The sequence below is a fragment of the Talpa occidentalis genome, unplaced genomic scaffold (assembly GCF_014898055.3).
Source record: "Talpa occidentalis isolate TD23 unplaced genomic scaffold, MPIMG_talOcc4v2.1 talOcc4.7, whole genome shotgun sequence".
Lineage (NCBI taxonomy): Eukaryota > Metazoa > Chordata > Mammalia > Eulipotyphla > Talpidae > Talpa > Talpa occidentalis.
Genome location: NW_023605083.1, coordinates 33,817,996 through 33,833,243, shown reverse-complemented (window position 1 = coordinate 33,833,243; position 15,248 = coordinate 33,817,996). Strand labels below are relative to the sequence as shown.

The window sequence follows — 15,248 nt, the reverse complement described above, 5'->3', positions numbered from 1 at the left end:
GCTGTTAGAGAAGGTCAGAGGTGACTCAATAAGGGAACCAGAATCAATCAACAGCTGGAGCCTCTGAAGGGAAAAGATTGTTTTGAAAAATGAGATAAAATAAAAACCACAAATCATGAATATAGAATCAAATAATATGTGTTGTTATGATGGGGGAAAATCAGAGAGGATTTTTAGTTAACCAGCTACACAAGTTGAGGGGAAATATTTAAAAGCAGTATATAGGAAAATGAATTTGGTGTTTGAAAAGTCTATAAGCACAATGCCAGCGTACCTTTAAAACAATGATTCTTGAGTTTTTTGGGGTTGAGGATTCCTTTAAGAGCATAACATGTAGGTAGGAGATTTAAAAGATTAAAAATAGTGCAAAGATCACCAATAATAGAGAAGGTAAAAAATGAGTCAGAAGCTTGCAGAAAAATCTAAAGCTGTTGATAATTTTTATTTGTAAATTGAAAATATTGAAAAATATTGAAAAATTCTTTTCTGAAAAAGATTTTATTTATTTATACATACAAGAACTAGGGTAGAAGCCAGAGGCGTGGGGGTGAGAGCATTCACCAGAGACAAAGTGGGGAACAGCACAGGCAGACTGACTGAATACACTACTGATGGGAGCAGCGGGTGAGACAGGAGAGGTCTGCTGTGCCATGTGGGTCACCTCCCTGGCCGGGGATTGAACTTGTGCTGCAGTGGCTGTGGATAGTTTCATAGTGCTGTGTATTAACCCCTTGCACTACCAGGAAGGCCCCCAAAATATGTACTCTTGAAGGGATCATTTAATATCACTAGATAGAGCCTATATTGCAAGTTTGTTGGATAACAAACAAGAAGACTGGAATTTACTCCACACTTAATATCTGAATTCCGTTGGTCTCTAAATGACCTATAGTCTAGGAAAAAATAAACTGGAGTTGATGTCATTTCCATGACCTGATTCCTCCCTTAGCAGAGAGATGGGATGTGCTTCAAAATAGTTACAAGAAGAAAACAACTCCCCATTCACTAGAACTTGATGGAAGGGCCCATGGAAGGCTAATATACTAAAGAATACTGAGAATAAATGCTGTGAGACAAAGCTTCATGTAAAGAGTAAGAGGAGTGAACTCTCAGAAATCTAGACTCAGATGCAGTAAGGCTGTTGCTGGTTGAGAACAGCAGATCATTTAGGCACAAATGCTCTTTCATGCTCTGGAGAAGCCTGAGTAGAAAAATAAATGCAAAGGAAGCATAGGCTTTGCAAACCATTTTCACTGCCATTACAATCCCCTGGGTCAGCCTTCCTTGTGGACAATGATTTAGACAAAGATCAAGAGAGAATGCTACCCAGATTATTTAAGGAAATAGCAAAGAGTTAACAGAGGTATGATGAAAAGAAAAAACTCTGAAACAGATGGAATTACTAAAATGAAATTAAGCAGGGAAATGTGTTCTATGCTAAATTTAGTTCCAGAAAACCAGCTGCACAAGTTGAGGGGAAATATTTAAAAGCAGTATATAGGAAAATGAATTTGGTTTTTGAAAAGGCTATAAGCACAATGCCAGCCTACCTTTAAAACAATGATTCTTGAGTTTTCTGGGGTTGAGGATTCCTTTAAGAGCATAATAAAAATTTAATACCTTTAACTTAAAAATAAGTACATTTTGCACCAAGTTTCAGGAAGCTCTCAGAAGCCCTGGAGGGCAGGAATATATAGTTTGGTGGTTTATAACATGGGACTTTCTCTAAAAATGCCAAAAATCAGTCCAGGATTCAACTGTGTCCCCACCACTCACTCTCTTGTCATGCTTTTTGAAAAATAACCTAACCTCTTTTCACTTGGCATATATTCACCTGCAAGGGGAGATAATAGCAGTAGTACCTGCCCCCAGCCCCTGTTATTTTAAGGGATTCAAAAGATAAAGAACCAGAAGCTCTGTTATTTTACATGTATATTTTCATTATATTTGAAATATATTTCATATATAAAATATAATATATTTTATACATGTATAGTTATTACATGTTTAATATATATATGTTTATCATTTTTATTCCACATTTTTATTTGCAAATACCAAAAACAATTTTAATTATTTCTATTTTAGGCATAGACGTTATATTTTAGGTATACATGTAGGCATACATGTCTTTTAAGTTTCGTTATACATAATATATCTATACCTGAAACTGAATTTACACTGAACACACTCAAGGTATGATTGCTTATTTGGTACAACTTGTTAAAAGAGGCAATATGAAAATAAAAACTTTAACTTCTTATCATGTATAAGATTTTTTTGTAGTGATCATAAATCACATAGTGTACGGAAAAAAGAAGCTTTAGAAGTCAGCCAGTTATGCTCTTCTCTTCACTCTATGCTTCAGGAAATTCAGTCCAGTAGAGATTTTGATACTTCCAGATATAAGTTAAAACAGAGAAACTATTTCCCAGCTCTCACGATAGTGCTGCTTTCCTTCAAAGTAATCACTGCAATGTCAAATATCAATGTAATTTTAATATTTGTAAATTATTTTAGGTTCAGTTCTTTTTAGATTTATTTACTTATGCATACAAGAGCTGGGGTACAGGCCAGAGGTGCGGGGGGTGAGAGGATTCACCAGAAACAGAGTGGGGAACAGAATAGACAGACTGAAATACACTGCTGAGGGGAGCAGTGGACAAGCAGGAGAGGTCTGCTGCCCCATGTGGGTAGCACCCTGGCCGGCCAGGGATTGAACTCATGCTGCAGAGGCTGCGGATAGCATCATAAGGCTGTGCTTAATCCCGTGCACCACCAGGGAGGCCCTCAGTTCACTTTTTAAATTCATTTTTTGTATGTTTTATTATATGCATTATTTTACGAAGCTGAGTTGCTACATTATGCAACATCTAAGAAATGTTTAAGGTTAGCAGACGAAACAGAAAGGAGACTGTTTCCCTGGGGCTGCTTGCCACTTGAAATAATTACTGGAAACTTGAATTCTGACCTGGGTACCTCATTTTAAGAATGACCAGTATTAACTGGAACATAACCAAGGGAGGCCAGCCAATATGATAATGGAATGTGCAACCTAGTCACAAGAAAACTCCTGGAGGAATGAAAAGCATTTTTAGCCTAGAAAATGAAAGATTTAACCAAATTCAAATACTTAAAAGATTGTATTACAGTGCAAGAAGGAGAAATGTTCTGGATAACTCTAGAGGTCCAATTTTGGACAGAGAAGGAAATTTCAGGTAAATATAAGAAAGAATGTTTTAGTAATCAGAAGTTAAATCCATATATTAATGAATGTCAGAATACTCCTTTACCCAACAAATATTTATTGAGCATCTACTGTGTGCCAGAGACCATGCAAGGTACTGAGGTTTGCATAGATGAGAACACAGACCCTTGTTTTTCTAAAAGATTTCCATTTTGGGAGAGAAACTGATAAAATAGGTAATTGCAATATAAATGAAGGCATTGGTAGTGCTAGGAAAACAAGGTAGGACACATACCTAACCTGAGGCTGGCACTAGAATCAAGAATTAATGGATAAAGAGGAAATGGCCTTGTGGCGATGCATGCTAAGCAGATGGCTAAGACACAGGTGTCAGTAAAAGTACACAGTATACTTATACATGCTGGGCATGAAGGACGAGGAAAAAAGAAAGGTAGAGAAAAACTTAGAAGAGTTCCCAAAACTGGACAGAGCATTTAAGGATTTTATGCAGGGGATGACCTAGTCAGGTATGTATTTGGATATGAATACATGATTACTAATACCGTTGAGGTGAGAGCTAATGACCCAAATCCAATACTCATGATAGTTTTAAATCTCTTTATGAGAGGTCATTAGCCAAATAAGAATTTCATGAATTTCATCATTTTTTCAATGAGTTATTTAGTCATTTGTAATACAAAAATGTTTCAAATCAGATGCTTCTTAAGAGTGTTGGGAAAAGACTGGAAATCTACAAACTCCAAAAATGAAGTAAGAATCCAAGAGAGATAAGGGAGGGAAGAGCACAAGGCACTGTGGTGATGGTTCATAGGTGAATTGATGGTGGGGATTTTATGGGGACTACACCTGAGAGGAGAAAGAGAACATTCTATAAAAATGAACAAAGATGTAAAATATGTACATAAATAAATATTTTAAAGAATAATACAAGAGAGATGAGGGCCTGGATTAGATTTTCAAAGATGTGGAGGGAATGGGAGATGGAAATGATCTTCTCAAGGATCTTTCCACAGCTCAAACTCTGCATTTTGACCTTATAACTATCACAGAGTTCTATGGTTGTAAAGTACATTGAGGCCATCTCATTCCACAATTCTGTGGAAACTAAATCCCATGAAGAGAAAGTGGCCTTCTCACTTTTCCACTAAGATAAGATGAAAGAGTTAATAACAGGACACAAAATTCTAAAAAGCACACACCCGCCAACCTTGAGCCAGTGAGTGCTATCTTCTGCTTTACCATATCATTCATTTTCACTAAATCTTTTTGTAGCAAATACACTGAGTTAATTAAACCTATAAAAGTAGGGTTCCATTGTAAATGGCCAACAGACATATGAAAAAATTTTCAACATCACTTGTAATCAGGGAAATGCAAATCAAAACTACCATGAGATACCATCTTAAACCAGTGAGAATGGCACATATTAAAAAAAATAGCAACAACAAATGTTGGTGAGGTTGTGGAGAAAAAGGAACTCTCCTGCATTGCTGGTGGGAGTGCAAACTGGTCCAACCACTATGGAGAGCTGTGTGGAGATTTCTTGAACTACTAAACATAGAGCTTCCATATGATCTAGCAATTCCACTCCTAGGTATTTACCCAAAGGACACAGAAACATTAATTCCAAAGGGCACCTGCATCCCTATGTTTATAGCAGCACTATTTACAATAGCTAAGCTATGGAAACAACCTAAATGCCCAAAAATAGATGATTGGATCAAGAAGATGTGGTACATATACACAATGGAGTATTACTCAGCAATCAAAAAAGATAAACACATGCAGTTTGCAGCAACATGGATGGAGCTAGAAGGGATCATGCTCAGCAAAATAAGTCAGAAAGAAAAAGAAAAATACCAGATGGTCTCACTCATAGCAGGAATTTAGAAAACCTAAATGAGGGACCAGGAAAAAGACTAATTAATACAAAGTAAAAATCAAAATCAACAAGCAACTATAAACCAGAGACACACTACGGTGGCAGGGAGGGAGAGAGGAAGGACTAGGGTCAAAATAAGGGGGGTGTACAATTGTATGGGGAATATAACCAAAATGATAATGCATACATTGTGCAAAAATGAAAAATGATGTAACAATTATATAAAATAAAATATTAATTAAAAAAGTAGGGTTCCAGAACATAAATTTCTAATCAAAAGGAAATCAACATATATTTAAATGTTTCCATAGATCATAGGTATTTTGTGCAACAAAAGGAAGAACCTTTTTATTTTTATTTTTTTTAAATAATAAATTTTATTTTTATATTCCCCCATACAATTGCAAACCCCCCATTCTGACCCCAATCCCTCCCCTCCCGCCCCCCACCCCCCAAAAAGTGTCTCTGGTTCATAGTTTTTTGTTGATTTTGATTTTCACTTTCTTATAGTTATTCATTTTCCTGGTCCCTTATTTAAGTTTTCTAGATTCCTGCTATGAGTGAGACCATCCGGTATTTTTCTTTTTCTTTTTGGCTTATTTCGCTGAGCATGATCTCTTCCAGCACCATCCATGTTGCTGCAAATTGCATGTGTTTATCTTTTTTGAATGCTGAGTAATATTCCATGGTATATATGTACCACATCTTCTTGATCCAGTCATCTATTTTTGGGCATTTGGGCTGTTTCCAAAGCTTACCTATTGTAAATAGTGCTGCTATAAACATAGGGGTGCAGGTGTTCTTTGGAATTGATGTTTCTATGTCCTTTGGGTAAATACCTAGGAGTGGAATTGCTGGATCATATGGAAGCTCTGTTTAGTAGGTCCAGAAATCTCCACACAGCTCTCCATAGTGGTTGGACCAATTTGCACTCCCACCAACAGTGTAGAAGAGTAAGGAAGAACCTTTTTAAAACCTTCTTCAAGGCATTAGCAGCACAGACTGACCCAAATCCAAGTGCTACACTTGCCAACAAAATTTAGAGAAAGAGAAAGGTACGTAGCCTCTGAAGCTCAGTTTTCTTATTAATAAAATGAAGAAATAATTCTTATTTAAATGAGTATTATATCTATAAAGTCACTTCACAGTGCTTGGAGCTCAACAAATATTAGATGGCTTCTTTCTCTTTCTGTTGCCTTTCCTTTCCCCTCCCCATCAAGATCTGTAAAGAGAAATTACCCACCATATTCTCCAATCTACCAGAGACACTACAGTGAAGTGGTTAGAATCTTGCCACTGATGTCAGGCCAACTGAGTGATGACTCTGGAATCTGTGTAAACTTGGACACATTCTTTAATCGCTCTAAGACTATTTATACATTTACAATAATCTGAAGACAACTATTCCAATGTCATAGGGTTGCTGTGATGGTTAAATAAGCTAAATAGAAAAGGTGTTTTGAGCAGTGGCTGACATTCAAAAACACTCAAGCAGCTGCTATGATTATGTTGATTTTACATGCAGAAACCAGGTTACATTGTACTTTTTCTTGTCTCTTTATCCTTGTGGCTAATGATCTCGTTGCATTCATTTCTCTTCAGACATGGAAGAACCAAATAGCAGACACTCCTCTCATATGTAGTTATGGTAAATGGGACCAATGAATTCCACTGACGGCTAGGAATAGAGTTGTAGAACCCTAATGTCTTCAATTCAAGGTATTGGACACCCACCCATTGATTTGTTCCCTGGTATTGATTAGCAGTCAATAACTCCCCATTCCTCATTCAACAGGCCAGAGGGGCAGCAAAACACTCTTTATGGACTGGAGGGCTTGATATGTCCCTCTGAGGATAGTCAGGTGAGGGTTAAAATTGACCTATGTTTGTATCATCCTTAATGTCAAGCCCAATACAGATATTTAAAACATCCACTGAATGACCCCATCAGCAAAACTCACTTCATTAAGTGGTTAGATACTATGTGACTAACTCTAGGGGCTACCACACATTGGAATTGAGAGCACAGGACTAAAGCAGATGTCAAATGTAGTGAATAATCAATTGGTCTCCAGGCTGAGAATATTTGAATCCTGTTTCCAACATCTTTGTGGCTTCAGGCATGTCATTTAACCTCTCTGAATCTCATTTTCCTTGTCTAAAAATTAGGAATTGTATCATAGATGGAGCTATCTAATAGAATTCTCATGAAATTCAGTGAGATAATGCCCATAAAAGGTTTTTCAACCAGCAAGTGTGTTCAATAAATGTGACACTAACGATGGTGATGATTTCAATGTTAAAATTACTAAGTGCTGTAATACTTTAAAGTACACATTAAGAATTCATAAAAGGGGGACTCATGTAGCATTAGGTGTAGCATATGGTATAGCCAGTAAACCTAGGTGTTAGTCTAGGTGTTAGAGTCTAGGTCATTAAACCTAGGTGTGAATTCTCATATACTATCTAAGAATTCTAAGCCTCACTAGTATCATCTTTGTTATGAAGCTATTGTCCCCTGCCTCTAAGAATTCTGAAGAGAATCAAATGAGCTATTTAAGGTAAAACAGTTACCTAAGGGTTTGAATTAATGACAGTTGTTATGACTATGTAGTGATATTATAAGAAAAGCAAAAACCCTAAATGAAGCTATATAAATTCACCTGGACAAACACCGAAATACAGGTGAATCAAGAAAAGCTTGCCTTCATTCAAGGTCATAACTCTCATCACTGATTTCTATAGATACTTCAATACCTACAATAAATGCTAAGTGTTATCATTATCATGGGTTAGATACAGTTATTGTTGTCTCTTTTAATCCTCACACAACCATAGGACAAAGATAGTTTTATTTGTTCCATTTGCAGATTTAAAAAAAAAGGGCTGACAATATTAGTCATTTGTTGAAGATCACAAACAGTAAATGGTAGAACCAGAAATTGAACCAGAAAGTCTGATTCCAAGGAGTATGTGCACTGTATACACTTCTTGACTGCCCACAGACAGCTCTGAAACATGTTCCTCCTGCCCCAGACCTGCAAGGACATTGTGGGTCCACTATCTAGATTTAAGAAAGACAAACAGCCCCGCAGGGAAAGAGGGACATGATAAGGTATGTGGCTGGACAGAGAGTAGGTTCTTGCAATTTTCATTTCAATCTTTCTCTGTAATTTTATCCTCATTTTAATTTATAGCAAATGAACCCATATACTTCAGTGTGCTGCAGATCTGGTCTGCTACAGGAAGAGTGCTTGTAGGAGCTACTGTTCTAAAAATGTCAGAGAGATGGGCTGCATCCAAAAAACAGAATCCTCAAAAAATAGGTCAGCTGTGGCAAGTGACATTAATAGCACAACCCTAACTAGCATTGTCAAGTGCAATCTTGTCATTACGAAAAAAAAATTGCCCCTTTAAGTCCTACTTAGAAACTAGTTGCTCCTCCTCCAGGCCAAAAAAATTGAAAACCAGATTTGAGAATGTTATAGAAAAGCTGAAGATTCAGTAAAGAGGAGGGAAAGATTAAATTATTAAAGTGCGGATTTTCAACTTTGTTTTCTTCTCAACTTTCTCCATACATTCTCCTCAGGCCCCCCATAATTAATTTAACCTTCTTGTCCCTACTTTCGTAAAATGATGGGGGGAAGAGGGAAGAATAAGAAAGAGACTGAAGAAGGGGGGCATGAAGGACATATAGGAAGAAAGGTAAAACAGAGAATTAGGGAGACAGTTCGTCTACAGATTTTCGTTCTTTGTGAAATAAAAAAAAAAAGGATGGTGTAGCTAGGGTGAGAGAATATGAGATATAGAAAGTTCTCGGGATTTCAGCAGAGGAACATCCTATTTATTGACAAGAGAATATAGGCTGACGTGAAAGTAATTAGAAACCAAAAAAAAAAAAAAAATAGGGAAATGTGGAAATGGATTTACCCATACTGTCAGTAGTTAACCATTCACTGAGAAACTTTACCAGACCTTACCAGACACACAGGATGTCTCCTCCCCCAGACTCCCCCAGGGTTTGTAGTGATGTGATGCCAGGGAAGGAAAAGGCGGACTTGACATAGTGCTGATCACAGGGAAGTGTGTATTTAGTTAGATGCTGGACTGAGAGCCTCTGAAGATCACATTTCATTGATTTATATATATAGGTGCTATCTAATAAAGGTCTGCTGGAATAAAGGAAAGAAAAATAGGAGGGTAGAGGAGGAAAAGAATGACAAGCAAAGAGATATGCTGGAAACAACTTATTTCAATCAACATGAGTCATTTGATAATGCTGATCTCATATCAGCCATTTCATGCTTTCAAATATAGTGTATACCTGCCCTAACAGTTAAGAAAGAAAAAAAAATAGATTTTTTTCAATGTAAAGTTTGAAAATTAGCAGCAGTGAATATTGTGAATAACTAAAACTCAAGGGCAGAAACTATAACTTAATAAATCATTATATATAAATAATTGTTCTGTAAGTGCTTTTAAAAATGGTTTTATTTTTTTTTTAAGATTTTTTTATTTATTTATACAAGAGCTGTGGTAAGGCCAGAGATGGGGGTGGGCAGGGAGAGGATTCACCAGCAACAGAGTGGGGAACAGAACAGGCAGGCTGATGAAATACACTGTTGAGGGGAGCAGCGGGCAAGACAGGAGAGGTCTACTGCACCATGTGGGTTGCTACCTGGCCGGGGATCAAACTCATGTGCAGAGGCTGTGGATTGATTCACAGTGTGTTGCTTAACCCCTTGTGCCACCAGGGAGGCCCTAAAAATGATTTTACGTCTTTTACATTCCCATCTGTCCCATGCTAAAATACCTGCAACTCTTAATTTTGCCTTTGAAATCTTAACTAAGACATTCAAATCAATTGCTAAAAAAATAGGAAAAACACCAGCATGCCATCGAACATGACACAGAATATGTCTGACCTTTGATTGAGGGAGAAGAGCAAGGTCTTCACAGAATAGGTGATTCCAATTTCAAGTCTACCACTTACTCAATGCCTGTAAAAGGAAGCTATCAACTTTTAAGCCTCAGTTTCTTCATTTTAGAAAAGTCATCAGAACACCTATCAGGTGAGGCTGTGGTGAAGAGTCTCAGGCATCCTGAGTAAGTTATGGGTCAAAATGGCTAACATGCAGTAGGTACTCAAGCAATTTCCTTCTGTAAGGCGCTGGCCAACCTTCTTGTTTTTCTGATAAAACATATGTGTTCTTGTTTTCTCAGAGGGTATAAATTCCATTTGTTTTCTTAAGTCCAGCTCATGCCTTTAGCACTTGAGGGCTTGCATTACTCCCTTGAACATTTAGCATTTCCTATTCGGTTAGCACAGCATAGAGACTTTAAAAGCAGCTTGAAAATAAACTTGATTCCAAATATGATTTACAGTGTCCCAAGCAACAGCTCATTTACCCAAGAAAGCGCCATCAATTATTGACAGATGTACCCTCAGAGGAGAAATAGCATTAAGACTAAGAGATGGAGGGAAAGTGTGGTTCAACCCCTTAAGCCAATTATCCAAGGTGATTTTGAGCATTAAATCCTCAGATATGCTTAATTTACTGTCCTTGCCTGTAAGCACAGAAAGAAGTGTGAGAAAGAAAAAAATGCTAAACAATTTAGGACTGCTTTTAAAAACAAAGATAAAGAATAGCTTAGAGGGGGGAAATATATAGGAGGTGGTATGTGGGCGTTGAACGCATGTGGGCTTATAGATTGAGCATCCCCAGCCCTCACTCACCTTGCCCTCTCACTGCAGAGCCAGCTACACACCACCTGTCTTTGTTCAGTAGAGAAATAATTGTGCTTACCTACCTCTGACCTAATAATTACAGCAGTGCCTGATTTTATTCTCAGCATGTTTATTGTGGTTGAATTTCCTCGGTTTTCAGAGCAAAGGCCTTACTAAGGAGGCTAGCATTATTTGCTTTAACATGAAGCTAGTGACAAGGCTATGTAAGGTTCTGTAAAAAGCCAAGAGGCCAGTGTGAATCCAGCCCAGGGGGCTTGTAATCTGCATTTGACATGTAGATATTAGAAAATGTTGGCAAGACTACAAGGTTTATATGCAAGGGAAGAAAGACAATGCATGAGGCCAATAAAAGACAATGCATGAGGCCAATAAAAGACAATGCATGAGGCCAATAAATGTGCTAATATAGTTCTCTAGTTTTCTCAAAAGAAGAAAAATAGGGAAGGTTTTTTTTCTAAAATCCAAATTGTAAGGCACAGGTGACCAATTATGTCTACACTTAACTTTAATTTGCATGTACTGAGCGATGTGTGTTTGTGTGTATGTGTCTCTCTGTGTGTGAACATGCACACATACATGGGAAGATGAAAGTAAACAACTTGGAGGGCATAGAGAGAAGTCTAACCTATAACACAATAATTTTTTGCATCATGACTTGAACATTTCTATATCGAAAAAATAAATCCTACCATAGGAGACCTGAAAAATTACTGCCCTGACTTAATGCAATCTATGGCTTTAAGTACAGTTTTAGAACATTCTAAAATTACCTGCTTATACCTCATGACCTGGCAGAATAATTATAGGCTAGATTCTTTCATTTTTTATACTTTTTATTAAGAATTAAGAGTCACTGTATTGGGTTATTAAAAGCCTGACCTCTTACAACATATGTTTTATCCCATTTTAAAACTGTACATATAAAATCTGGTAAACCTTGACTTTTATAAATATAACTGCTAAATATCAGATTAAAAATGAATGTTTGACTGCCAGGGGAGTGCCAGATACCACTTGCTATTAGAAGCATGTGTTTTTATTCTTTTGGGATTACCATTTCTCTAAATGTGAAACTGAAGAAAGAATACAGGATCCTTAACCAACTCATACAAATGTTGTCAAGGATCTTAAGTACTCTGCATCCCTTTGAGATTTCCTCTATATTCATGGTGTGATTCTAAGCAAAACAACTACTAGTGAATGTATATCCTTGGACACAGGATGAGTTTTTGACAACCAGTTATTTTTAAAATCCTGTAACTGCTTCAAATCTTGCAAAGAGCAGTCTGGGGGCAGGGACAGTTCTATTTGGAATTATAATAATTCTTGGAACACATTCTTAACATTCTTAAAGTTTCCCTCTTTAAGGACAGAAATTGTTTTACCCTTTAGAAACACATTTGAAATAACTAAAAGCTATTCAGAGTCAAGAGTAATAAAATAAGGGCTCAAACTGTATAATATCATTTAGTATCAACATATATGATGTGACTATAAGGTAATTTACTGTCTTGAGTAACTCACTTAACTATTCTTGAATCCAACTGCAAAAGAAAATTATAAAATACTTTAGGTAACCCCACGCCCTCACACACACATTAACAAGGTTCCTTCCTCCAAATTCTTGGGTATTTAAAGGAGAGCAACTTTTAAGAACACATTTCTTCCATTACATAGATGAAAAGCAAGTGATTTGAAAAATGGTTTAGGCCACATGTGTCTGTGGGTATGCCTGAACATATGTGTGCATGCATGCACACTTTGCACACCAAGCAAAGTGGGAATTGTCCTAGTTCAGGCATCATTCTGCATGGCTATCGTGGCCTCCCTAGAGCAGATTAATATCTTCACATTCTGGGAAGGATGTTATTATCCTTGACTTTAACAGCTAAACAAATAGCATGACAATTAGCACTATATACTTTTCAAAACAGTCAAGCATGATCACACAGACAATAAACCTGGCATTAAATACAATATTTCTAATCTTAACTTCCAACAATGTTTACCAGATAAAAAGACTCTCCTGCCCACCTGTGACTATGCAGCTGCCTCTATCTTCCTTTCTCCTTTTCCTAATAAACCTGTCCTTTTAAAATGTAAAAATAATAATAATAATAATAAATTTTAGGAAATAGAATGGTGAAGGTGAAGCTCCTTCTAATATGTGTATAGGAATACTTTTGTAAAGGTTTTCCTCCCCTTGAAGAAAATGAAATCCAATAATTATAATTATGATCATCACTCAGTTAGTGTGTATGAGCTAGTAGAAAAGGTATCATGATTTTTTTTTTAATTTGTGAAATAATACTGTATTCTAGTCAGTAAGTTTCTTACAGATGAATGGGCTAGCAATTCTGAAACCATTTTATCTTTATCCTAGGGCTGAACAAAATAAGCAAATACAGAGATAATAAGGACCAAGTTTCTCATGTTCAGAAAAGAAGTTATAAATAAGAATAGAAGGAAAATCAATGACATCCAAGAGGTAAGGAACACAACTAACTCCTAGATCTTACTGTCTAAAATCCATTCTCCAATAAAAAGGGACCAGAAGAGTTCCTAGAGAAGTGGCTGATTCCAAGACTGGGGCAGGGAAAATACAAGATGAGTTTGGGGCATCTTGTAATTCTAAATAACAAAGAAGGATGCGGGGGCGGGAGGGGGGAAGCACATATAAGAAGGACATAGGACCCAACTTGAAAAAGCACACAACAACCAAAAATGAAAAAAAAATTAATAAAATAATAACAGCATTGCATTACAGCCCATAAAGCAATATAATATATATTATTCTATTCTGATACAGATAAATAATTGATTAAGGAAATGGATAAAAGGCAGCACTTTCTTTACATGAATTCCAATTAACAAATATTGGGGGAAATGAGGGAGTGGAAATAATTATTAAAATACCACAAATTATTGCTGGTAAGATTTAAAGATAAATGCTACAACAAGTAGGGCCTCCCCTGGTGGCGCTGCGGTTGAGCGCTGGGCTGCAAAGCTGCCTGCAGCCTCTGCAGCACCCGTTAGATCCCGGGCCACCAGCGAGGGTCCCACATGGCGCGCAGACCTCTCCTGCTACCTGCTGCTCCCCTCAGCAGTGTACTTCGGTCCTTCTGCCTGTTCTGCTCTCCTCTCTGGCTCTGGTGAATTCTCTCACCCTCCTGCGCTTCTGACTGTATCCTGTGCTTGTATAAATAAATAAATAAATCTTTTAAAAAAATGCTCCAGGGTAAATTAAAAAAATAAATAAATAAATAAAGCAATGCTACAACAAATGGGTAAAAGTTTGAGGAGAAACAATCTATTTGCATAGTATCAAAGTATTTCTCCCCAATATATTATCTGATTGCAAATGACAATATAATTCACAGTAGTACCAGTGTGTACTAGGCAACTTACTTGGATAGTTTACTTAACCAAGTAAACAAACTTCACACCATCATATCACATCCCTTCTGCTGTCTTTCACAGAGAAGGGCTCATCAGTTCTGTTATTCTCCTCAATAATGCATAATCTCAATCTAACTATATGAAAACAACACAAAACCACACAGCCAGAGGGAAATTCTTCAGAATAACAACTAATCGGTATTTTTTTTAAAGGTATGAAGCTTATTAAAGACAAGGAAAGACAGAAAAACAGTTGCAGACTAAAGGAGACTAAGGAAATATGATAACTAAATGCAATATAGGATCTTGGACAGGATCCTGGAACAGTAGAAATAATGGTTAAATTCATGTAAAGTCTACACTTTAGTTATTATTGGGCCATATTGATTTCTAAGTTTAGGGAAAAGTATATAAGAAGACAAGAATTAACTGTACTATCTTTGCAACATTTCTGAAGTTGAAAAATTTTTAAAAAGTTGTAAACTGATATATATATAATATACTCATAGGAATAATATGAATTAATAAATATATCTCCATATATAAAACATGAGCTAATTATCAATAGAGCCCTTGAGTCCCAGGCAAAATAATCCAAAGATAAATCATCTTGCTGCTACTAATACAAGAGCCATAAGTGCAAAGGATGAAGGTAAGAATGTATTGATCTGATAAAATCTGATAAATAGAAGTACCCTAAAATGTCTGAGTTCTGATCATATTCAGGGAAATAAGTTTGATATAAAGGTGACATTCTAAGGATCTGCCTTACTCTTCCTAATCTCCTCGATGGAAAAAAATGAGGAGCTATAAATCTGATCCATATTTATAAGAAATGATGAACTGATGTCCATAAAAATAGTACTTATAAAGAGTTAACTACAAGCTAGGCACTGTTTCAACGCTCCACATGTCTTGACTCATCTTTTACAACCTTAATAAATAAGCATTATCACAAATAAGACAACTGGGGTGCAGAGTGGAAATAAGGTACAGAAAAGGCATGTTGC

At 36.6% G+C, this 15,248-nt stretch overlaps 1 long non-coding RNA gene across 3 annotated transcripts in view; it reads right to left on the bottom strand.

The window, feature by feature from the left end:
- Positions 1 to 15,248, bottom strand: part of LOC119231774 (uncharacterized) — a 187,102-nt gene that overhangs the window by 113,579 nt on the left and 58,275 nt on the right. The gene's annotated exons all lie outside the window — the stretch shown is intronic.